The 23,994-nt window shown below is 46.1% G+C and overlaps 1 long non-coding RNA gene across 1 annotated transcript; it reads left to right on the top strand.

Annotated features, from left to right (window-relative positions):
• The first annotated feature begins 49 nt into the window (after positions 1-49).
• LOC140709733 (uncharacterized) lies at positions 50-17,561 on the top strand. Its single transcript, XR_012090479.1, has 3 exons — positions 50-335; positions 2,405-3,285; positions 11,486-17,561. It is a non-coding gene; the product is annotated as an uncharacterized lncRNA (long non-coding RNA).
• The last annotated feature ends 6,433 nt before the right edge of the window (positions 17,562-23,994 follow it).

Here is a 23,994-nt window from a genome sequence, read left to right on the forward strand (position 1 = left end):
TCTTCCGGGCCGCTAGGCCGGGAGGTGCCGAGGGGGCGGGGTCCAGCCACGCCCTCAGGAGCTACCCCAGTTAGGGAGGTGCTGTCCTGGCGTCGGGTGGGGACGGGGAGCGCGTCGAGGGTGCTGCGACTTCTGCCCACCTGGCCCGGCCGCAGTCTCTGAGTTCCTGTTCCTCACAGGAGCTAATTATTTATGACAGCCGCAAGGTGCCCCTCCCCCAGTTACTCAGTGCTTGACACTCAGCACCCCTTAACTCAGCACTCTACCGCACTCAGCCTCAGAGGACCTGGGCAGAGGGAAGCAGGGAGTCTCCTGCGGAAACTTGCTCTGCCAAAGTAGGTTGAAAGGTCGGAAATCGGTGGTTTTGGGCCGGGCTTTGGGCAGCAACCCAACTTCTCTGGGCCTGATAAGGGTCTTGGGCTGTCCCACCTGGAAAACTCAGATAACCGAGCTGGCGAGGCCCTTGTCAAGTCCTTCCGGTAGCTCGGTCACTAGGGTGAGTTTTATGACCCTCAGTGGACCCTAAACAGCACGTAATTTATGTATTTGTCACCGCCAAATATATCAAACACAATGATTCACACTCCATTCCCCATTATCTTTCTTTTTGCTATAACATTTGAATTTAAGGGAATGTTTATAATTTTACCTTGGGATTTATTTGGCTACGAGGAAGTCATTTAAATTGCTAGTGGCTGTGATTTTTGTTTTTGGCATCTTTGAGAATTCTTAGGAAGTGTGAAAATCTACAAATTGTTTTCAAATATCATTTAGATTTTTTTTTTTTTTTTTTTTTTTTTTTGAGACGCAGTTTCACTCTTGTCGCCCAGGTTGGAGTGCAATGGCGATCTCGGCTCACTGCAATGTCCGTCTTCTGGGTTCAAGTGATTCTCCTACCTCAGCCTCCTGAGTAGCTGGGATTACAGGCGCCCACCACCACGCCCGGCTAATTTTTGTATTTTTAGTAGAGACAGGGTTTCACCACGTTGGCCTAGCTGGTCTGGAACTACTGACCTCAGGTGATCCACCCACCTCGTCCTTCCAAAGTACTGGGATTACAGGCATAAGCCACCGTGCCTGGCCGTTATTTAGATTTTTATGAATCTAAATTTAACAGTTAATGAAGTTGGTGCAAAGTTTTTCAAAGACAAATATATGGTAATTTAAATGTTGCCGTTTCTCTTCACAATTTTGAGTTAAAATTTTTTCGGCCGGGCGCGGTGGCTCAAGCCTGTAATCCCAGCACTTTGGGAGGCCGAGACGGGCGGATCACGAGGTCAGGAGATCGAGACCATCCTGGCTAACACAGTGAAACCCCGTCTCTACTAAAAAATACAAAAAAAAAAAATAGCCGGGCGAGGTGGCGGGCGCCTGTAGTCCCAGCTACTTGGGAGGCTGAGGCAGGAGAATGGCGAAAACCCGGGAGGCGGAGCTTGCAGTGAGCTGAGATCCGGCCACTGCACTCCAGCCTGGGCGACAGAGCAAGACCCCGTCTCAAAAAAAAAAAAAAAAAATTTCACAACTCAAACTTGCTATGGTGCTTGGCGAAGTTGGAGGCCCCGACACATTGTTTCTATGAGTTCACTATAGCTGAATATTGTGGTGGTGGGAAAACTTAGAAAACCTGAGGCTTGTTCTCAGCATGTGCCCTGCTGCCACAGGCTGATTGATCATAATCCAAGAACAACTGTCAACTGGTTGAATTCAACGTTCACCTTTATTTTTTAGAATGTTTTGGAGCCCTAAAAAACCTGGATAATTTCTGGGTTAATTCTGAAGGGCAAGCAGATTAGATTTTAAAGTGTACAGCATTTAAACACAGATTCCGGAAAGTGATTGCATGCAGTATTTGTCATCTTTTTAATGCAACACTCCAACCATGTAGACCTTTCGATTTTCTTTTATGCAATCATCCCTAGAGGTTTACCCACCACTGATACTTGTAACACTTAACCCAGGGTAGCAGACTTCAACAATGGGCCACGTACTCACCACTCCCTATACGCTCACCCCTCTGCCATCTAGCTTTGTCCTTCCTCCCAGCAAGAAATGGACTCGGCTTTCCAGCCCTGGAATCAGCCTGGCTGGGTGACCTGTTCTGGCCAGTGGGACATTAGAAAATATGAAACTATAGGAAAGTGCTTGTGCATTAGGACTTGCCGTTTCTTACGGACTCTAGGGACCCTCAATGGCCACTGGCCACTGCATCATAAGCCCCAGCCCAGCTGACGATAGGTGACCTGGTCACCTCCATCAGCCCAGCCAACACCCTCTTTTCCACATCCCTAAACGCTGTTGTATAAGACCACATGGGCCATTGGAACGGCTTTGGCTTTTATTCTGGGAGAGGTCAGGAGCTACTGTGAGTTACTGACAGGTGCTATGTGATCTGACTGTTGCTCAGGGCCTGGACAGCGAATGAGGAAGACTTACAGCAGAAATTCACAGCCTAGCAACCTGGACCAGGGTGGAGGCAGCAGATGAGGTGAGAGGTAATCAGATTCTGAATGCATTTTGAAAGGAGGATTTCTTATCACATGGGGGATGTGGTCAGAAAAAGAGAAAGACAGAGAGCTCCAAGGCTTCTGGCCTTAGCAGCCAGAAGGACAGTTGCATCACCAAAGAGGGGGAAGGCTGCAGTTAGAACAAGTTTTGGAGAAAAGACACAGAGTTCTTAAAATGTGATGATGACACCTTCTGGCCACCAAAATATACTGTGTGGATATGAAGTTTCATCTCATATCGGAAGAATATGGCTGGCAATAAACATTTAAAAATACGTTTCATCTCATCAATACCCAGGACATGCAAACTGAAACCTAAATGAAGTAGCTTTTCACTTTCATTGGGTGGGCAAAATTTTTTTAATTTGACAATATTGAATGTCACAAGAATGTGGAACAGTAGAAATTCTATACCACTGGAGGTAGTGTGAACCAATGTAACATCTCAGTAAATAATTTGGCATTATCCGGTAAAGCCGAAGATAAGCAATGAGCAGCTGCACTCCTACCCATACATCCTAGAAAAGCTTGTGAGCATGTACACCAAGAGATGTGAACGAGAATCCCCACAGCTGCGCCACTTGAACCAGCAGAAGTCTACAAATAGCCCAGCTGTCTATCCACGGTAAAATGGATAAAGAAACTGATATGTTCATGCGACAGAATGCGATTCTGAAAAATTAGTGAACAATAGCTGCAAGCAGCAATACAGATGCATCTCTAAAACAAAGTGTGGACGAAAAGAAAGTACCAGAAGAAGACACCCAGTGACTCCATTTAGGTAAAGTTCAAAACCACACAAAACTATATACTATTATATTATTCCATTCTCACACTGCTACAAAGATCCTACCCAAGACTGGGTAATTTATAAGCAAAGGAAGTTTAATATACTCACAGCTCCGCATGGCTGGGGAGGCCTCAGGAAACTGACAATCATGGCAGAAGGGGAAGCAGGCATGTTTTACATGGTGGCAGAGGAGGTGGGAGAGGGTGCAGGGGAAGTGAGGAAGTGGGGAAGAGGGGCAGGGAGGGGGGAAAAGCAGGGAAGAGGGGATGGAGGGAGGAAAAGAAGAAGAGAAAGGGGGAGGAAGAGCGAGAAGGATGAACTGTCAAACACTTATAAAACCATCAGATCTCATGAGAACTCAGTACCATGAGAACAGCATGGGGCAAACTACCCCCACGATCCAATCACCTGCCTTCCTCGACATGTGGGGATTACAGACCCCTTGCTTGGTGTTTAGGCTAACATGCTCCATGTAGCAAGGGGTTATGTTGCAGTAGAGAACCCACGGTTTAAGCTATCAGGAAATGGTAAACCCTGCACACATGGTGACTACAATTGGAGATGAGATTTGGGTGGGCACACAGACCCAAACCATATCAACCATTTGGGCATACAACCATGCAGTAGAACTATAAAGAAAAGCCAAGGAATGATAAAACTCTAAGAGAGAGGTCAGAGAAGGGATTGGTGACAGGCTTTCAAGGGCCACAAAGAGAATGATAATGCTCTATTTCTTAAACCAGTGTGGAGGAGGTCCACAACCCTATCTTGCATTGTTATTCTTTATGCCTATGCATTATCTGTCATGCATAAACAGCATCTATTTAATATTTAATAAAGTAACTGTTTCAAGAAGCACAACTTCCTGGGAGCCTTAACCATGGGTTCTCTACCACAACTTAACCCCTCGCTAAATGGAGCACGTTAGCCTAAACGCCAAGCAAGGAATCTGTAAACCAGGTACCAGTTCTGTGGTAAATTGCTGTGTGACCTTCCGGGTCTCCGTTCAATTAACAATGCCTGAGGTTCCTTCCAGCACTAATACTATGTTTGTTGTCTTAAAAATTAACTTGGAAGGCCGGACACAGTGGCTCACGCCTGTAATCCCAGCACTTTGGGAGGCCAGGGCAGGTGGATCACGAGGTCAGGAGATCAAGACCATCCTGGCTAACACTGTGAAACCCCGTCTTTACTAAAAAATACAAAAAATTAGCTGGGCGTGGTGGCGGACACCTGTCGTCCCAGCTATTCAGGAGGCTGAGGCAGGAGAATGGCATGAACCCAGGAGGCGGACCTTGCAGTGAGCAGAGATCACACCACTGCACTCCAGCCTGGGCAACAGAGCAAGACTCCGTCTCAAAAAGAAAAAGAAAAATTAACTTGGAGCCAGGCGCGGTGGCTCACTAATGTAATCCCAGCACTTTGGGAGGCCGAGACGGGTGGATCACGAGGTCAGGAGATCGAGACCATCCTGGCTAACCCGGTGAAACCCTGTCTCTACTAAAAAATACAAAAAACTAGCCGGGCAAGGTGGCGGGCGCCTGTAGTCCCAGCTACTCGGGAGGCTGAGGCAGGAGAATGGCGTAAACCCGGGAGGCGGAGCTTGCAGTGAGCTGAGATCCGGCCACTGCACTCCAGCCTGGGCGACAGAGCGAGACTCCGTCTCAAAAAAAAAAAAAAAAAAAAAAAAAAAAAAGAAAGTCAAGGTGGACAGATCACGAGGTCAAGAGATTGAAACCATCCTGGCCAACATGATGAGACCCCATCTCTACTAAAAATACAAAAATTAGCCTGGCGTGGTGGCACACGCCTGTAGTCCCAGCTACTGGGGAGGCTGAGGCAGGAGAATGGCTTGAACCCGGGAGGCAGAGGTTGCAGTGAGCTGAGATCGTGCTACTGCACTCCAGCCTGGCGACAGAGCGAGACTCCGTCAAAAAAAAAAAAAAAAAAAAAAACTTGGAAACTTTCCATGCAAACCCACATTTCTGTTGGCATTTGTGTGGGTTAGAGGGGAGGAGGCGATCATGAGCATCAGTTGCTTAGCGCCAAACCTGAGAGTCATCCTGAATTCCATACTTTCCCTAACAACGCACACCCCATCCATCAGCGAGTATTTTTTTATTCTACCACTAAAATATGTCTGGAATTCAGCCACTCTTCCACACCGCCTTTGCCACTCTCCTGTTCCAACCGGCCTCATGCCTCAGTGGCCTCTGGGCTTGTCTGCCTGCATCTACTCTTCCCAGACCCCCACCATCTTCTCCCTCCCATCATCCATCCCGAGTGATAAGCATGTGAATTAGTTGTGTTCCCCAACCCGAAGACTTCCCATATCACTTACACTCAAACTCTGATCCCTCACCAAGACCTGCAGAGACCATAAGACCAGCCTCTGCCCACCTCTCCAACCTTGTCTTCTGCCACACCCCCCACTGCCTTTGTACTGTGCCCTCTGCCCAGGATGCTCTCCCTCCCTCTCCTTACTCACAACGTAAAGATTAATACTATAGAGAGGGCATTTTTGACCCTGAGCTGAGGGAGCACCTGAACCCAGCCCAGCTATGCCGGCTCACTTCACCTTGCATTGTCTTCAAGACAGGACCCTAGAAGTTATTAACACATAGGGGCCAGGCGCGGTGGCTCACGCCTGTAATTCCAGCACTTTGGGAGGCCGAGACAGGCAGATCAAGAGATCAGGAGATTGAGACCATCCTGGCTAACACAGTGAAACCCCGTCTCTACTAAAAATACAAAAAATTAGCTGGGTGTGGTGGCAGGCGCCTATGATCCCAGCGACTTGGGAGGCTGAGGCAGGAGAATGGCATGAACCCAGGAGGCGGAGCTTGTAGTGAGCCAAGATCGTGCCACTGCACTCCAGCCTGGGCGACTGAGCGAGACTCCATCTCAAAAAAAAGAAAAAACAAGAAGTTGTTAACACACAGGTGTGTTTTTTGTCTGCCCTAGTCATGGCAAGGACTTTATCCTGTTCACTATTTTTCCAACACCAAGCACAGGGCCTGGCACATGATAGGAGGTTGATAAGCCTTTGCTGAATAAATAAAGAGTGATACATGTGAATGAGGGGGGTGGTAGTGAGGAGCTAGCTTTTGTGGAATAACTACTGTATTCCAGGCACTTTCCATGCATTATTTAATTTAACCATCACAGTAGCGCAGTGAAGTAGGTGCTGTTGGCTCCATGTTACCGTTGGAGACATTGAGGCTCAGAGAGGTTAAGCAACCTGACCTGGTTTACACATCAAGATTTGAACCTAGATTCATTGGCTCCTTAACACCTGCTTTTCTCATAGTTCTATTGCTATCTGCCATGCCATAAAACAAAAACAATTGCATCACCATGCATGACACATAGTAAAACATCCAGGTCTCTCTGTTGGAGATTCTGTCCTGACAACCCACCTCCCCTTCCCCAGTGAATTCTTCTGTAATCCTGAGTGTGCCTGAGTGGAGTATGCAACCGAGCATACAAATGAGTCCAAGCTCACTCTCTGCCCCTCAAGTTCCAGGAATGGTGCATTACGGCTCTCCAGAGGAATAGGACTAATTAGGGAGTGAAGGTGTATAAAGAGAAGGTGGGGAGAAGGATATAGAATTGGCCCACATGACTCTGGAGGCTGCGAAGTCCTAAGATTTGCAGATGGCAAGCTGGAGACCAAAGTATAAGTTCCAATTTGAAAGCCAGCAGGCTCGAGATCTGAGAAGAGCTGATAGTTGAGTCTGAGGCCAAAGGCAAGAAAAGACTAATGTGTCAGCTCAAGCAGGAGGAGCTCCCCCTACCCAGGGGAGGGTCAGTCTCTTTGTTGTGCTGAGGACTTCGACCGATTGGATCATGCCCACCCACATTGGGAGGGCCATCTGCTTTACTCAGGCCTCCAATTCAAACATGAATCTCCTCCAGAAGCACCCTCACAGACACACCCAGAATATTGTTTGACCAGCTATCTGGGCATCCCATGGCACAGTGAAACTGACACATAACATTAACCATCACAAGTAGGGACCCCTGTTTTTATTCTCTTCTTCTTAATAGGCTTGGGGAGAAGTTGGCCTCTTGTGCTTCTAACTCATCAGCTGTTGCTTGTGGGAGCTACTACCTACTCGGGATCACTCAGGGCACTGCATTACGCCTTCCAGGCAATTATACAAGGTACTGCTTGAGCTTAAGCAAACTGAGAAGATTTAGCACACTTTCTAAAGATAATGTCATAAATAGACATTGATTCCAATCATTTTGTTTTTTTGAGATGGAGTCTCTCCGTGTCACCCAGGCTGGAGTACAGTGGCACAATCTTGGCTAACTGCAACCTCTACCTCCCGGGTTCAAGCGATTCCCCTGCCTCAACCTCCCAAGTAGTTAGGATTACAGGTGTGTGCCACCACGCCCAGCTCATTTTTGTATTTTTAGTAGAGACGGGGTTTCACTTTGTTGACCAGGCTGGTCATGAACTCCTGACCTCAGGTGATCCACCCACCTCAGCTTCCCAAAGTGCTGGGATTGCAGGCATGAGCCACCATGTCCAGCCTTGATTCCAATCATTTTTATTGGCTCATCATACATCATCTTCAGTCATACATCATCTTCCTAAGCTTTATTTATCTATCTTGATTCTTTTTCTTCCAACTTCAACACACACAATTTAGGAGGGAAATGAGTCAAAATGGGGGGCAGGGGCGAGGGAAGTAATAGTCCAGCGAACTTCTTTGTGCCACAGAAGGAGTAAGAATGTCTCTGGAACAGTCAGGAATCACAGATGTGTGAAGCCTAAAGGACCGTGGGGATCTCCTAGCCCTATTGCAACCAAGTCCCAAAGAAATTTAGGGACTTTCCTAAAGAGACACACATTAGTGACCAGGGTAACCCAGGCTTGCTGACTTCCAGCCCATCATTCTTCCCCTCGTTCCCCATTCCCACTAGAGGAGAACTTAGTGCCTTCCCAGCTTCTGAACCCACTCCTTCCTCCGGTCCCCTCACCGTCCTGGCCACACTCTCCTGTGTGGAGACTCATCCACACAGGGTCACAACTGCACTTATTGGAAGGAAATGGCTTGAAATGCAAATTCCGTGTGTTACACTCCAGCCTAGTGTCACGCCTGCTTTCATTTCTCAAATAGTTTTGTTTTACCACCATTTTTATGGCCATTCTGCCTTTCAAGCTTTTATCTTTTAGTTAAAATAACAAATATTTCTGAGCACTTAGTATTTGCCAGGCACTGTTCTTTTATTTTTAATTTTTAAAAAATATTTTGTGGAGAGATAAGTTTTGCCATGTTGCCCAGGCTGGTCTTGAACTCCTGGACTCAAGCAGTCCTCCTGCTTCAGCCCCGGAAAGTGCTGGGATTACAGGCGTGAGCCACTGCACCTGGCCTTTTTCTTTTTTTTTTTTTTTTTTTGAGACAAAGTCTTGTTCTGTTGCCCAAGCTGAAGTGCAGTAGTGCAATCATAGCTCACTACAACCTCGAACTCCTGGGCTCAAACGATCCTCCCATCAGGCAGTGTTCTAATTGCCTTACATGTATTATCCAATTGCACGTTCATCACCATTCCATATGTAATTACTGATTATACCCACAGTACAGTTTAAAAATCCAAGCACAGAGAGGTAGTAATTTGCTTAAGGTCACACAGCAAGCAAATGAAAGAATTAGAATTGAAACCCAGGCTGTCTATTCCAACACTTCTAACCACTATGATACATGGCTCTTAACGTGTAATGTTCCCTGAGTAAAGAACTGTATAAAGCAACAGAGATTATGAGCTAACTCAACTGTTCATTTTCTTGGTGTAGACTAAACATGTAACTGCCTCATTTTTGCCAATGATTTGAGGCACCTGAGCTGCAAAGGAAGTGCGTGTCTGATATTTTCAGCTTCTGTTGTGGGATGGAGTCCCTGCTTCATCAGCTGTGGATTTCCTTGACACACAAGGTGGCTTCAGGTATAGTTTCAGCCAAAAAGAATGACATGGTCCAAATACAAAGTCCTCTGAGGATCCAGCATAATCCAAGTGTAAAATCTAGACTCTCTAAATAAATGAATGGACTTTCAGAATTTGGAAGCAGTAACCAGTCAGTACTGTGCTGGAGACCGCTTGTACTGGCCTGCGAGAAATGGTCATTAATTTTTAGGAATTACACAAGCCAGTTCTTAAATATAACCATTACTTAAAGTTAAATTATGCAAACTTACACGTAGTTTTGGGGGAATTTTGTTTGTTTGTTTTTTGAGATGAAGTCTCGCTCTGTCACCCAGGCTGGAGTGCAGTGGCATAATCTCAGCTCACTGCAACCTCCACCTCCCGAGTTCAAGTGATTCTCCTGCCTCAGCCTCCAGAGTAGCTGAGATTACAGGTGTGCACCACCACACCCAGCCAATGTTTTATATTTTTGATAGAGACAGGGTTTCACTATATTGGCCAGGCTAGTCTCAAACTCCTGACCTCAAGTCGTCTGCCCACCTCGGCCTCCCAAAGTCCTGGGATTACAGGCATGAGCCACGGTGCCCAGCCTTAAGTTATATTTTTAAAAGGTAATAAATGCTGTGACTCCATCATGTCCTGCTTGTGTTAATTTTTTTTTTTTTTTAAGACGGAGTCTCGCTCTGTCACCCAGGCTGGAGTGCAGTGTCGCGATCTCCGCTCACTGCAAGCTCCCTCGCCTCCTGGGTTCACGCCATTCTCCTGCCTCAGCCTCCCGAGTAGCTGGGACTACAGGCACCCACCACCACGCCCGGCTAATTTTTTTGTATTTTTAGTAGAGACGGGGTTTCACCGTGTTCGCCAGGATGGTCTCAATCTCCTGACCTCGTGATCCGCCTGTCTCGGCCTCCCAAAGTGCTGGGATTACAGGCGTGAGCCACCCCGCCTGGCCCTGCTTGTGTTATTATACTTTACTTTCAAGGCTACTTCTGTCAGCTGTCTAACGACGGTGTGCTCCTCCACACTCAACATCAGCACATTTGGTAGCTAGAATGGGCCACAGCACAGAAATCAGTCAGTGATACAAATCAGGGCCCCCTTCCCCTCCTTGAAGAGCTGGTTATTAAATAATTACAGCGCACCGTGGGAGCTATCAACTGTTTTAGAAAGAGCCTCAAATGAAGATGTTCCACACTGTGGGCTAATGTCGAACAACCAGATGATAAAAGGTGAAAATTGAGGAGACTGGACAAGACTCTCACCTGGTGGTTGGTCATCCCACTTGTCTGCAGAAGCGAATCAAGGGGATTACTAGAGGGAAAACAGGAATTTTTCTCAGGAAAACAGTTCTAAATTCACAAAGATACAACTAAGTTCAGAAACATGCATTACTTTTACACCAATCCGAAGTTCTTGCTAGTCATACACATGTCTGTTGATTTCTGAAAGGGGTGTGATATGGTTTGACTGTGTCCCCACCCCAATCTCATCTTGAATTATAGCTCCCATAATTCTCATGTGTTGTGGGAGGGACTCGGTGGGGGGATAATTGAATCATGGGGCGGGGGACTCCTCCATACAGTTCTCATGGTAGTGAATAAGTCTCACAAGATCGGATGGTTTCATGAGGGGTTTCCACCACTGCACTCCAGCCTAGGTGACAGAGTGAGAATGTCTCAAAAAGTATATAAATAAACAAATAAATAAATAAATAAATAATAGAACCTACCAAGTGCAATGACACTGTAAAAGTTGACTGTTAGTAATAGTATCAACGTCATCATCACCATTATTGTTATCATCTAAAAAACCAAGATCTAAGCATGGATTATGCTAATATTTACAAATTGGGTTATATATCTATGTGATGCTTACACATTTTTTTTTTTTTTTTTTTTTTTTTTTTTTTGAGATGGAGTCTCGCTCTGTCGCCAGGCTGGAGTGCAGTGGCGAGATCTCAGCTCACTGCAACCTCTGCCTCCTGGGTTCAAGTGATTCTCGTCCTCGGCCTCCCAAGTAGCTGGGACTAGAGGCCTGCGCCACCACGCCCAGCTAGTTTTGTTGTTGTTGTTGTTGTTTTGTGTGTGTATTTTTAGTAGAGATGGGGTTTCACCATGTTCGCCAGGATAGTCTCGATCTCTTGACCTCGTGATCCGCCGGCCTCGGCCTCCGAAAGTGCTGGGATTACAGGCGTGAGCCACTGCGCCTGGCCCATCGTTTCTAAGGAATTCATGACAAACTTGTAACTTTTACGCAGGGATGCTTAAACGAATACTTAAAATGGAGGAGAGGACCTCTACTTTGCAAAGAAATTCTGTGGCTGTCTTATCCATGAGTCAAGATTTACAAGAACTCATTAGAAGAAATGGGTAGACATGAAACTGGAATTAGCTTGAGGAGAATTACAGGGCATCGTGGGGAATTTAAGTCCACACATAAAAATAATATCACCCTCCTGAATATTTCAACCTTTTACAACCTATCACCACTTCAACCTTCGGTGTCAGTCTCTGATTTTAACAAGATTTTATCTTAGGACTAATGGTACAAATTTCACCCGTCCCTGACTACCTCTCATTGAAATATAGAGAAACAGATGATCAAGACTCTGCTATCAGGAGAAAAAGAGAGAAAAGAGAGATGAACAAGTGTTGTGTGACCAGAAGCTTATCAACCTTGTGTGCTGTTGGCTTAGTTTAACATTTACAGCAGATGATAGATCCCTGAATTGTGTTCAGATCACACAATAAGGTATCAAATGACCTCACGAGAGCAAGACGGCACTGAACCGCAAGGTAAGAGATTGTACAGACATCATTTAAAGGTGCGTGTCCCCCCTTAAAGGTTTGTGTCCCCCTTTGGCCGTCCAGACATGAAAACTTCTTATCTGGGTGTGACTCAGACACCACTCTGGAAGAGGCTGACTTTGTAACTCGGGAGCGCACAGAATGGCAGGAAGCAAAGCAACAGTCAGAGGAACAACCTGGGCCAACGTGGCACGAGATCAAAGAGGAGCACAGGACGTGCTGAGCCCAGAGGGGGTGAGTCAGAGGGAGAAGAGGATGTTTTCTTGTGGTCACTGCAGACGTAGGTTTTGTTATGAGCACTAGGTGAGCTGAAAAGCCCCCATCCTGATTCTAGGTCCACAAACCAAGAAGGTGGAGCAGGTTCTCGTGGGGCTCTGTCTCCAGAGACCTTGTGTGAGCTTAGTCATGAGAGGCCCAAAGCTAACATTTAGATCCTGCTGCTCCAGGAAAGGGAATTAAGGGCTTTAAAAATGGATGCTAAATTGCCTGAACCCGTGAGGCAGAGGTTGCAGTGAGCCGAGGTCACACCATTGCACTCCAGCCTCGGTAACAAGAACAAAACTCCGTCTAAAAAAAAAAAAGCATATGCTGAGGCCAGGCTCACTGCAACCTCCACCACCCAGGTTCAAATGATTCTCCTGCCTCAGCCTCCCAAGTAGCTGGGATTACAGGTACCTGCCACCATGCCTGGCTAATTTTTTTGTAGTTTTCATAGAGACAGGGTTTCACCATATTGGTCAGGCTGGTCTCGAACTCCTGACCTCAGGTGATCCACCTGCCTCACCCTCCCAAAGTACTGGGATTACAGGTGTGAGCCACCACGCCTGGCCTTGGGCATGGTGGCTCTTGCCAGACATGGTGGCTCATGGTGGCTCATGCTTGTAATCCCAGCACTTTGGAAGGCTAAGGCAGGAGGATCACTTGAGGCTAGGAGTTCCAGGCCAGCCTGGGCAACATAGTGAGACCCCATCTCTACAACATAAAAATTAAAAAAAAAAAAAATTAGCTGAGTGTGATGGCACATGCCTGTAGTCCCAGCCACTCGGGAAGCTGAGGCTGGAGGATGACTTGAGCTCAGCAGTTCAATACCACAGTGAGCTGTGATCGTGCCACTCCACTCCAGCCTAGGTGACAGAGCCAAACCCTATCTCTAAAAAAACAAACAGAGAATGGATGCTGAACTTACACTTTTTTGTGCTAGCTCTTATTTTTATTTAGTTGTTCTTGTTTTTGTTTTTGTTTTGTTTTGAGACGGAGTTTTGCTCTCTCGCCCAGGCTAGAGTGCAGTGGGTGGCACAATCTCGGCTCACTGCAAATTCTGCCTCCCAGGTTCACGCCATTCTCCTGCCTCAGCCTCCCCAGTAGCTGGGACTACAGGCACCCGCCACCACACCCAGCTAAATTTTTGTATTTTTAGTAGAGATGGGGTTTCACCATGTTAGCCAGGATGGTCTCGATCTCTTGACCTCGTGATCTGCCCGCATTGGCCTCCCAAAGTGCTGGGATTACAAGCATGAGCCACTGCACCCAGCCTTATTTATTTAGTTATTTTATTTTATTTTTTTGAGATGGAGTTTCGCTCTTGTTGCCCAGGCTGGAGTGCAATGGTGTGATCTCTGCTCACTGCAACCTCTGCCTCCCGGATTCAAGCAATTCTCCTGCCTCAGCCTCCCAAGTAGCTGAGATTACAGGTGCCTGCCACCACGCCCAGCTTATTTTTTGTATTTTTAGTAGAGATGGGGTTTCACCATGTTAGCCAGGCTGGTCTCAAACTCCTGACCTCAGGTGATCCGCCTGCCTTGGCCTCCCACAGTGCTGCGATTACAGGCATGAGCCACCATGTCCAGCCTATTTTTATTTTCTTTTTGAGACAGGGTCTCACTCTGTTGCTCAGGCTGGAAGGCAGTGGTGCAATCTCGGGTCACTGCAACCTCTGCCTCCAGGTTCAAGTGATTCTCCCACCTGAGCCTCCCAAGTAGCTGGGATCAGGCACGTGCCACCACACCCAGCTAATTTTTTGTATTTTTACTATAGATGGGGTTTCACCATGTTGGCAAAGCTGGTCTTGAACTCCTGACCTCAAGTGATTCGCCCACCTCAGCCTCCCAAAGTGCTGGGATTGCAGGCGTGAGCCACCATGCCTGGCCACTACACTGGCTTTTAAATATACTTTCTAGAGGGGAAATGATGGAAACAAGAGGAAGGCATACTTAAGAAGTCAGTCTTTCTCCCTTCAGCCTCAGTTCTGTTCTCTAGATGCAACCAGGACTAAGGGTTTCTAGCCATTCTTCCAGAATTTTCTACACATATATAAGCATTTGTTAAAGTACACAGTTAAGCTCTGTTTTGCCACTTACATTTTTACTTAATAATATATCTTGGCTGTCTGACCATATCATTACGTACAGGTCCATTCCATTCCTTTGCTTCTTGGTTAGTGGTCCCCTGACTAGTACGTGCTGCATTTACTGCACCTATCTTCTGCGAATGGGCGTTCAGATTATTTACAGTTTTGTTCTGCTTTGCAGCCCTCTTCTAACAATGCTGTCACATATATCTTTGCATGTATTTCCTTGTGTACTTGGTACAGCTTTTGGCGGGGCGTGGACACGCCCCTGGTATGAGGTGGAAGCAGCCAGATCCTTTAGATAAGGTTCCACTGTGCCCAGGGTCATGGCATGGCAGCAGCCCAGGATTAGCAGAGGATTCCAAGAGCTACCTGCTAGGGACAGAGTCAGAGCTGGTGGTGAAAGGAGCGGGTGGTATTTTCTGTCTCGCATGACACTGGGCCAGGTCGGGAGAGGCAGTGTCTGTAAAGACCTCAGGAAATTCACCCAGGAGAACACAAGCCTCATCCAGGCCTCCCCTGGGACTGCAAGCCCAGCACCAAACCCTAGAACAGCCCAGTGAACTGAGGGTAAATGCAGCACCCTTGGGAGGGGCTGGGCCAGCTGGGAGTCTTCCACAGCCCTGGGCGCTTTGGAAAACACTGAGCGGTACCTCCTGAGAGCCCAGGCCCCTTGCTGGGTGGCCCAAGGGTTCCTGGCCTGAGCACCCCACTCAGAAATGAGCAGACAGAGGCAAAGGGGCAGCTGCCCAGGTTGGGGGTGAATCCACTGAGCGTCTCCCTTGTTCTCAGGTCAGAGTTTCCTGGTTACTCCCACGTGTTTATTTTTCTGGATGAATTTTGTATCATCTTCATTACCTTATCCACTCCTCCCCCAACATCCTCTATTTGATTGGAAGTGAATTAGGGAGAATTGACATTTTTATAACATTTGAGTCTTCATAGCCAAAATAAGGAATGTTTTTATTTAAATGAACTGACACCCTTTTTTTATTTTTTACTATTATTATTATTAAGACAGCATCTCTCTCTGTGGCCCAGGCTGCACTGCAGCAGTGCAACCTCACTGCAGCCCTGATCTCCTGGGCTCAAGCGATCCTCCCATCTCAGCTTCCCGAGTAGCTGAGACTACCGGTGAATGCCACCAAGCCTGGCTAGTTTTTTTTCATTTTTATTTTTATAGAAACAAGGTCTTGCCATGTTGTCCAGGCTGGTCTTGAAGACCTGGCCTCAAGTGATCTTCCTGCCTCAACCTCCTGAAGTGTTGGGATTACAAGCATGAACCACTACACCCTGTGACTTATTTATTTATTTGAGATAGAGTCTCGCTCTCTCTCCCAGGCTGGAGTGCAGTGGCATGATCTCGGCTCACTGCAACCTCCACCTCCCGGGTTCAAGCCTTTCTCCCACCTTAGCCTCCCAAGTAGCTGGGATTACAGGTGCTCACCACCACACCAGGCTAATTTTTGTATTTTTAGTAGAGATGGGGTTTCACCATGTTGACCAGGCTGGTCTCGAACTCCTGACCTCAGGTGATCCGCCTGCCTCCCAAAGTGTTGGGTTTACAGGTATGAGCCACCGCACCCAGCTGACATGTTTTTTTTAATCAGCTCTTGGCTCTTGGGTTATAAGCCAAGACAATGGACAAAAGTATTTGAAGAGTTTCTCTAGGAATAGGATTTCTCCCTCTCTCCACAATCTTTTCTACCAATGGCAGGTCACACCTGCAGGGGCAGCTTTGCCTCCTACACACCAACCGGGCTCACTGTCACAGCAAAATGCTGCTGTAAAAGAACCAGGTCCCAACTCTTGGCCATATCCTCCCAGGAACAAAGCAGGTGCCTCTGCCAAGTGTTACTTAAGGAGTTGGAAGGGCTCATTTAGGCAACTTGTAAACCTTGACAGAAGCATCTTGGCCACCTTTATGCACTCGTACACTGCGGCATTCCCAAACATCCTCCTGCTAATGTTCCTGTTTTACAGCATTTTAAAACCAATTTTCAAGTGAGTGTCATAAAATCACTCTATACAGGAAGTCAGCTCCATAATCTCCATGACATAAACTTTAAAAGCAAGATGTAAAATGCTGTTGGGATGCTCTGACATGCTTTTACACTGTGCTCATTTGTAAATTTATTAGCAAATCATTAGGATATCAAAATCCACATCCGGGAACTGCTTACCAATTGTAGTAGGAGACATGGTTAGGTTTTGTGACCTGGCAGGATGTGGAAAAATCATTCAATCTGTGCATGACTTGCTAGTTTCCTAAGAGTTTGCTTTCTGGGAAGGTTTCCATGACAAACACAAACCATTAGCCTGAGAACCTCATGTTGCTTTGTGGTTTAATATGCTGTATGACACAATAAGAAGTTCCTATCCTTGCCTCTCTTTTTATGCTTATGGCTTGTCTTCGTAAGCGTAGCATGATTCTCTAAGGGCAGAAACTATACACTGTGATTTCTTTTTATGTATTTATTTATTTATTTTTGGGATGGAGTCTCGCTCTGTTGCCCAGGCTGGAGTACAATGGCGCCATCTGCAACCTCCGCCTCCCGGGTTCAAGTGATTCTTCTGCCTCAGCCTCCCGAGTAGCTGGGATTACAGGCACCCGCCACCACACTCAGCTAATTTTTGTATTTTTAGCAGAGATGGGGTTTCACCATGTTGGTCAGGCTGGTCTCGAACTCCTGACCTCGTGATCTGCCAGCCTCAGCCTCCCAAAGTGCTGGGATTACAGGTGTGAGCCACCGTGCCCAGCCTGCACTGTGATTTCTTCTATGCAGCTCCGAACATACTTCTCTCGTGGTTCTCAGGAAATACTTTTTGCAGACAATGACTGTGAGTCCACAGTAACAGACTCATAGAAATGGCTTACGTGGGCCAGGTGCGGTGGCTCACGCCTGTAATCCCAGCACTTTGGGAGGCTGAGGCGGGCGGATCACCTGAGGTCAGGAGTTCAGGACCAGCCTGGCCAACATGGCGAAGCCCCATCTGTACTAAAAATACAAAAATTAGCCAGGCATGGTGGCCTGTGCCTGTAATCCCAGTTACTTGGAAGACTGAGGCAGGAGAACCCCTTAAACCCAAGAGGCAGAGGTTGAGAGGTTGTAGTGAGCTGAGATCCTGCCACTGCACTCCAGCCTGGGTGACAAAGCAAGACTCCATAAATAAATAAACAGACTTCAATGCAAGAACCATGCACAGGCGTGCTTGCTTGCTTTGCCAACTGCATTTGTCTGATGTGAGCAGTATGTGCCCGGGCTTGCAGTGTTAAAAAACAACAACAACAACAGAATCACCACACATACATGAACAGAAGTTGGGGGTCTCTCTCCCGGGGACAAGGGCTGGAGTTCCGTGCTGCCCTCCGCCTGTCCTCATAGCTACTCTGCCTGCTAGAGGGAAGGCGCTCCTGTATGTTCCTGGGAAGTTGCTGCAATGCAGCCTGAGCGCCAGCGGGGCTAGGGGGCGCTGAGGCTACGCGGGACGCCGGCGACTCACCGCGCCAGGCCCGGCCACCGTGCGGAACGCGCGCGGGTCACACACGCCCCCGTGCGGAACGCGCGCGGGTCACGATTCGTTCTCCCCTGCTCCCGGGGCCTCGGAGCCATCTCTCTTTTCTTGAAAGGCCTCCAGGTTTTGAGTGCCGTCATGAATTAGAGTATGGGGTATTTTGGACCAGAGGTAATGTTATTCATCCTACTTTACATTTAATTTTTCTTTCTTTTTTTTCTTTGCATTAATTTTTCTTTAACCCTGGGCTTATTTAGACTTGAAACAATCTCAGGACTATGTCGTTCAATGTCATCCATGACAGTATTACAGATAAGAAAACTGAGGCTCCTGGGCCCTCCTCAATGCTCCACAGATTCTCTAGAGGTGAACGAAGCATAACAAAGTGCAGTCCTTCTCTGGGGGATGGGCCTTAAAATGAGAATTTACCCCAATTTATTATCACCTCCCAAACTGGACCTTAAAAATTTATCACTAATCTTGTTTGACTTTTATGTGGTATTCTATAGCCCACAAAGCACATGTTGTCCACTATTTAAATTCACAATAACTCAACAAGATAAGCGAGGATTATCATTTCTAACAGAGGAGGAAACTGAAATACAATAAGGTTAAATAACATACCCAGGGTTTCACAGCCAATAAACGGCAGAGCCAGCTCTAAGCTTTGGATCTCTGCTCTCCGCCCAGAGGTCTCTTTTCTACTCTGCATAGCCACTCCAGTACACAGAGAGAGAAAGTTACAGATACAGATACAGATAGGGATGCAGATAGAGAGAGAGATGGATGTAAACACATAATTATAATTATAGATATGGAGCAGAGTGCAGTGGCTCATGGCTGTAATCCCAGCACTTTGGGAGGCTGAGGTGGGAGGCCAGGAGTTCAAGAGCAGCCTGGGCAACAGAGTAAGACCTCATCTCTACAAAAAATAATAATTATTATTATAGATATGGATACAGATATTATAGATATGTTTATTGCTGTGGTTATGGATATAGATGCATAGTGATAGATAGATGAGATATAGATGTAGAAACAGAGACATCTGGCTATAGAGATAAATATCCAGTACCCCTTTGAGTTAGCCAAATTAAAACTATTATGCAGCTAGAAAGCACCTGTCCACACATTCCATATCCCGGTTGTCCCCTTGAGCCCCAGAAGGTCTTGTTTAAGGGAGACGATGTTTTGATCATAGAAAGGATCTCTGCAATGCTGAGGAGTTCCATGATTGCTCGTTTCTAGATTGAAATGGTTGATAAAACTTCCCTTTCTCTTGTTCATCAAAATCAGCTTAAGTCTGGGAGCTTCCCGGGACAGTCTGGGATATTAATATATAGACAGTCTTGCTTTGTCCTTATATACATGAAGATGAACGGTAAAACTCAAAAAAATGAATGCTAAAAATGTTTCTTATGTCTTTCATTATTATAAAAATTAAATTATAATTTAGGAGCTCCTATACGTTTCCAACTGTGGTAGATTTTAAGGTAATTATGTATCTCTTCAGTAATGTATTTGCAATCAACTTATTGCATAAAAGGCTTGCTTGTGAATTCAAGATTATTTGTAGATTTATAGCCCTTTCAAGTGAAAAGGGGGTTTTTCAGAAGTACTTCCGATTTCCAGTGTCTGGTGAATCTTCCATTCGCCATCAATAATCACACCTACAGAAATCCTCTTTCATATAAATCCAGCCTGACATTCCTGTAATGCACCGCCAAGGAGTGCTCTGAGGGCGAGAAGTAATATCTGTGTGAATTATATTAAGCCAGCATGTGAAAAAACATTCATCCCGCAATTTATGAATTCAGAATGCTCCTAGAACGTGTTTTGGTATTCTAAATAGAGGGAGGGTTTTTTTTTTTCATTATTATTATTATTAGATGGCTGTCTTGATAAATGTTTATTGCAGGCACTATGAAAACTGCTGATTTGAAAAAAGTATTTTTGTAATCATTTTTTTGGCCTGACTCTAATGTTTACTCTTCACATTATTAAAATTGTATGGCTCTATTATCTGTCAAAGGTTTTTCTGTGTTGTTTTTTCAATGTAAAGATTATGTTAATGGCATCATTTGTGACCTTAGAATTTGGCTTAATCTATAATCATGCTGAGCACCTCGATGTCAATGTACCTCTTGGCCACTGCTTGACTTCAGTCTGTTAAGGAAGATTTGGAAAGGTTCTGAGTAGGTGGCAGAGATCCAGTTAAAGATATTATATTATATTACATTATAATGTTATGTTATGTTGAATTGTATTACTTTATGTTGTGCTATGTTAGTGTGTTATGTTACATTGTTTTTTGGTTTGTTTGTTTGTTTGTTTGTTTGAGATGGAGTTTCGCTCTGTTGCCCAGGCTGGAGTGCAGTGGCACAATCTTGGCTCACTGCAACCTCCGCCTCCCAGGTTTGAGCAATTCTCCTGTCTCAGCCTCCCAAGTAGGTGGGATTGCAGGCATGCACCACCATGCCCGGCTAATTTTTTTTTCTTTAGTAGAGACGGGATTTCACCATGTTCGTCAGGCTGGTCTCGAAATTCTGACCTCAAATGATCCACCTGCCTCGGCCTCCCAAAGTGCTGAGATTACAGGCATGAGCCACAGGGCCCAGCCCCATTACATTGTTATATTATTTATATTGTATGGCCTAAGACCACAGAGCTATAGTTGCAATACAGGCAAATAACAATTTTGTCAGCGTTACTCTGTAGATAATTAAGGATGGAGTAAGTATTCAGGCTAAATGATACATTTTGTTTACAGTGTCTAAATTCACTGGATAATTACCATTCTCTCACTTTCTATCCTAATCATTAAAATGTGGGCTTTTTTTTTTTTTTTTTTTTTTTTTTGAGACGGAGTCTCACTCTGTTGCCCAGGCTGGAGTGCAATGGCATGATCTTGGCTCACTGCAAGCTCCACCTCCTGGGTTCAAGTGCTTCTCCTGCCTCAGCCTCCAGAGTAGCTGGGATTACAGGTGCCTGCCACCATGCCCGGCTAATTTTTGTATTTTTAGTAGAGACAGGGTTTTACCAGGTTGGCCAGGCTGGTCTTGAACTCCTGACCTTATGTGTTCCACCCACCTCGGCCTCCCAAAGTGATGGGATTACAGGTGTGAGCCACCACACCTGGCCAGGTTTTAATTTTTCATTTGGCTGTTTTACAAGTTAAAGGTTGAGACTTCAAAACTTAGCCTCCTGCTTTCAGGTAAGTGTGTGTGTGTGTATGTGTGTGTGTGAGAGAGTGAGTGTGTGAGTTTGTGTGCGTGTGAGTTTGTGTATGTGTGTGAATGCTTACAGACCTCAAGGAAAAGAGATTCTATTTAATACAACAAATCTTGGTAACCAGCCCTGGCATCATCAGCCTTAATTCATCCAAACACTGAAGGAGCAGATGCTCTTACTTCTCCTCTCAGGTAGTACGTTTAATTCTAATAGTGATGTCTGCACAGCTTAGCACCTGATATAAGTCTAAGGGTAGGTAGACTTTAATCTGAAATTTGAATAATAGTTACCAGGAAAAGCATGCAAATAAGCATGTAGCGTTAACTGAGGAATCATTTCTGAAGTCACTGAGTGCATTTCTGTAGTTAGATCATTGAAAAGAAACCATGCACCATTCTATTTCCGAAAGATTTATTTCAGAAGCATTAGAAATCTTAGCCAGTACAAATCAGATTAATTTGAGAATTAGCAGGGATAAACTTTATTCTGAAATCATGAATGTTCTAATTAAGTTCAAATGTGGTTAATTCCTCTTAGGCATGTGACAATAATAAGTAGTGGACTTGATGCGGGGTGAATATCCTTGATCCCTGTCAATAATTAAGTTGGTTGGCATAATGTCTAACATTGTAAAAACCCCAATCTTCCACTTCTGTCTCATTAGCAAAAATAAATAGGCTGGTGTTAACTACACAGACTAATACAGGCATTCAGTATCGTTCAAGGACACGCCAAAGGAGGTCCAGGGTGCTTGTTGGCCGACAGTTGTTTATTCAGCTTGGTTTTCTTCTTCCCAAAAAGAGACTGAGAAAAAGGGGTGAGATTAGCAGCTCTCACACATTCACATTACTGGGCGACCTGGTCACTCACCAAGGGGCAGAGACAGGAATTGGTTCTGTGCAGCATGGGCAGGTCGGGCACCTAGGTAATCCTTCGCCCACAGGACCACACCACCCTCCCCCAGCGAGAGGAACCAGAGCGACAGGAAAGGGAAGCCCCACACAATCAGTGCTCGAGGCCCGGCCCACGGGGAGCACTGGGTGGCCTGGCCTGAGAAAGCCCCTTGTGCCCTTTGGGTGGCAGCAGCAGGTACCCATGGGAGCTCCAGCAGCACCAGACAAACCAAGCGGACCCAAGATAGCACCATGAAGGCTCTGAATGTCAAATTGTCACTGGAAGCACGGCCTGCACAAGTGGGCCACGATCCTCACACTAAGCCTAAACAGGGTGACCAGCTGCAAAAAGAAAAGATTTTTAAAATAAGACCCAGAGACCTTCCTTTTCCTCATGAGTTTTCCAACTCATACTTGATTGAAACAAAAATGTTAGCAGCATCTGAGACTCAGGACAATGATATTTATGAGCCAGGAAGGTAAAGGAACCTGCAGGCAGTAAGTTCCGTACCTCACTTGAAGTGGGAAAAGGCCACGGCATGCAGCACTCACTGAGTGGTTACCAAAAGAAACCAGCTCTGAGCTATAACGTGGCAAGTTAATACTACGTTTTGGAAAAGCACACATATTGAAATTTGTGTTATTTGTGCTATCATTTGTGCTATCCTAAAGACCTGATGCCTGGTGGAACCACGTTTAAAATGTGTGTTCTGAAAAACTCCTCTGCTGCTTCTTCCTCTGATTTAACATCAGGTAAAACTGCCAATGCACACATTTCATCCCCTTGTGAGATGTAGTCAGCGCCCAGTACATCTACATTTTACATAGAATAAGGTGATTACCAAGATGGCACCATGGATAAAGGAGACTACCTGTGTTAGCAGTTGTGACTTTTTTTTTTTTTTTTTTTTTTAGATGGAGTCTCGCTCTGTCAGACTGGAGTGCAATGGCGTGATCTCGGCTCACTGCAACCTCTGCCTCCTGGGTTCAAGCGATTCTCCTGCCTCAGCTTCCCGAGTAGCTGAAATTCCAGGTGCCTGCCACCACGCCTGGCTAATTTTCTATATTTAGTAGAGACGAGGTTTTGCCATGTTGGCCAGGCTGGTCTCGAACTCCTGACCTCAGGTGATCCGCCTGCCTCAGCCTTCCAAAGCGCTGGGATTACAGGCATGAGCCACCGCTCCCGGCCATGACTTTTCAGATGTTATCTAATAAGCCGCCATTCTAAGGGGCCAGCACATCATTGTCTGCTCTTTATTCCAACCATGTTCTGCCATCTGAAGAAAGAATGGATTCTGCTAAGCTGGCACCGAGAAGCAAAGATACTGCAAAAAGTGGGAGACTAGAGAAATAGGCCTGGGACACTCACCAGAAATGGAGACCAGGGCAGCAGCCCTCCAAATGGCAGTCTGCTTAATCAACGCATAAATGCTCTGGATTAACATTCCATGACAAAGTAACATTCAACAGCAGGAGAAAGGAGACAGAAGAAAGGGTTAACAGGCCGGGCACAGTGGCTCACACCTGTAATCCCAGCACTTTGGGAGGCTGAGGTGGGTGGATCACCTGAGATCAGGAGTTCGAGACCAGCCTGGCCAACAAGGTGAAACCCTGTCTCTACTAAAAATACAAAAATTAGCTGGGCATGGTGGCGGTTGCCTATAATCCCAGCTACTCAGGAGGCTGAGGCAGGAGAATCACTTGAACCCAGAGGCGGAGGTTGCAGTGAGCTGAGATCATGCCACTACACTCCAGGTTGGGTGACAGAGCAAGACTCCGTCTCAAAAAATAAAAAATAAAAAAAAATCGAAGCCCCCAGCTGACTGAACAGACCCTGTGTTGGCAAAGGGGAGAAGACTTGGACGCCATGACGGGTTGGGAATTGGTCCCTCTCCCTCACTCGCCATCCTTAGGCTCTCGTCTCTAAGGGCTGAAAGAAACAGATCCTTTCAAAAGGCTCCTCCCGGACTGC

The sequence above is a fragment of the Chlorocebus sabaeus genome, chromosome 21, assembly GCF_047675955.1.
Source record: "Chlorocebus sabaeus isolate Y175 chromosome 21, mChlSab1.0.hap1, whole genome shotgun sequence".
Taxonomy (NCBI): Eukaryota; Metazoa; Chordata; class Mammalia; order Primates; family Cercopithecidae; genus Chlorocebus; species Chlorocebus sabaeus.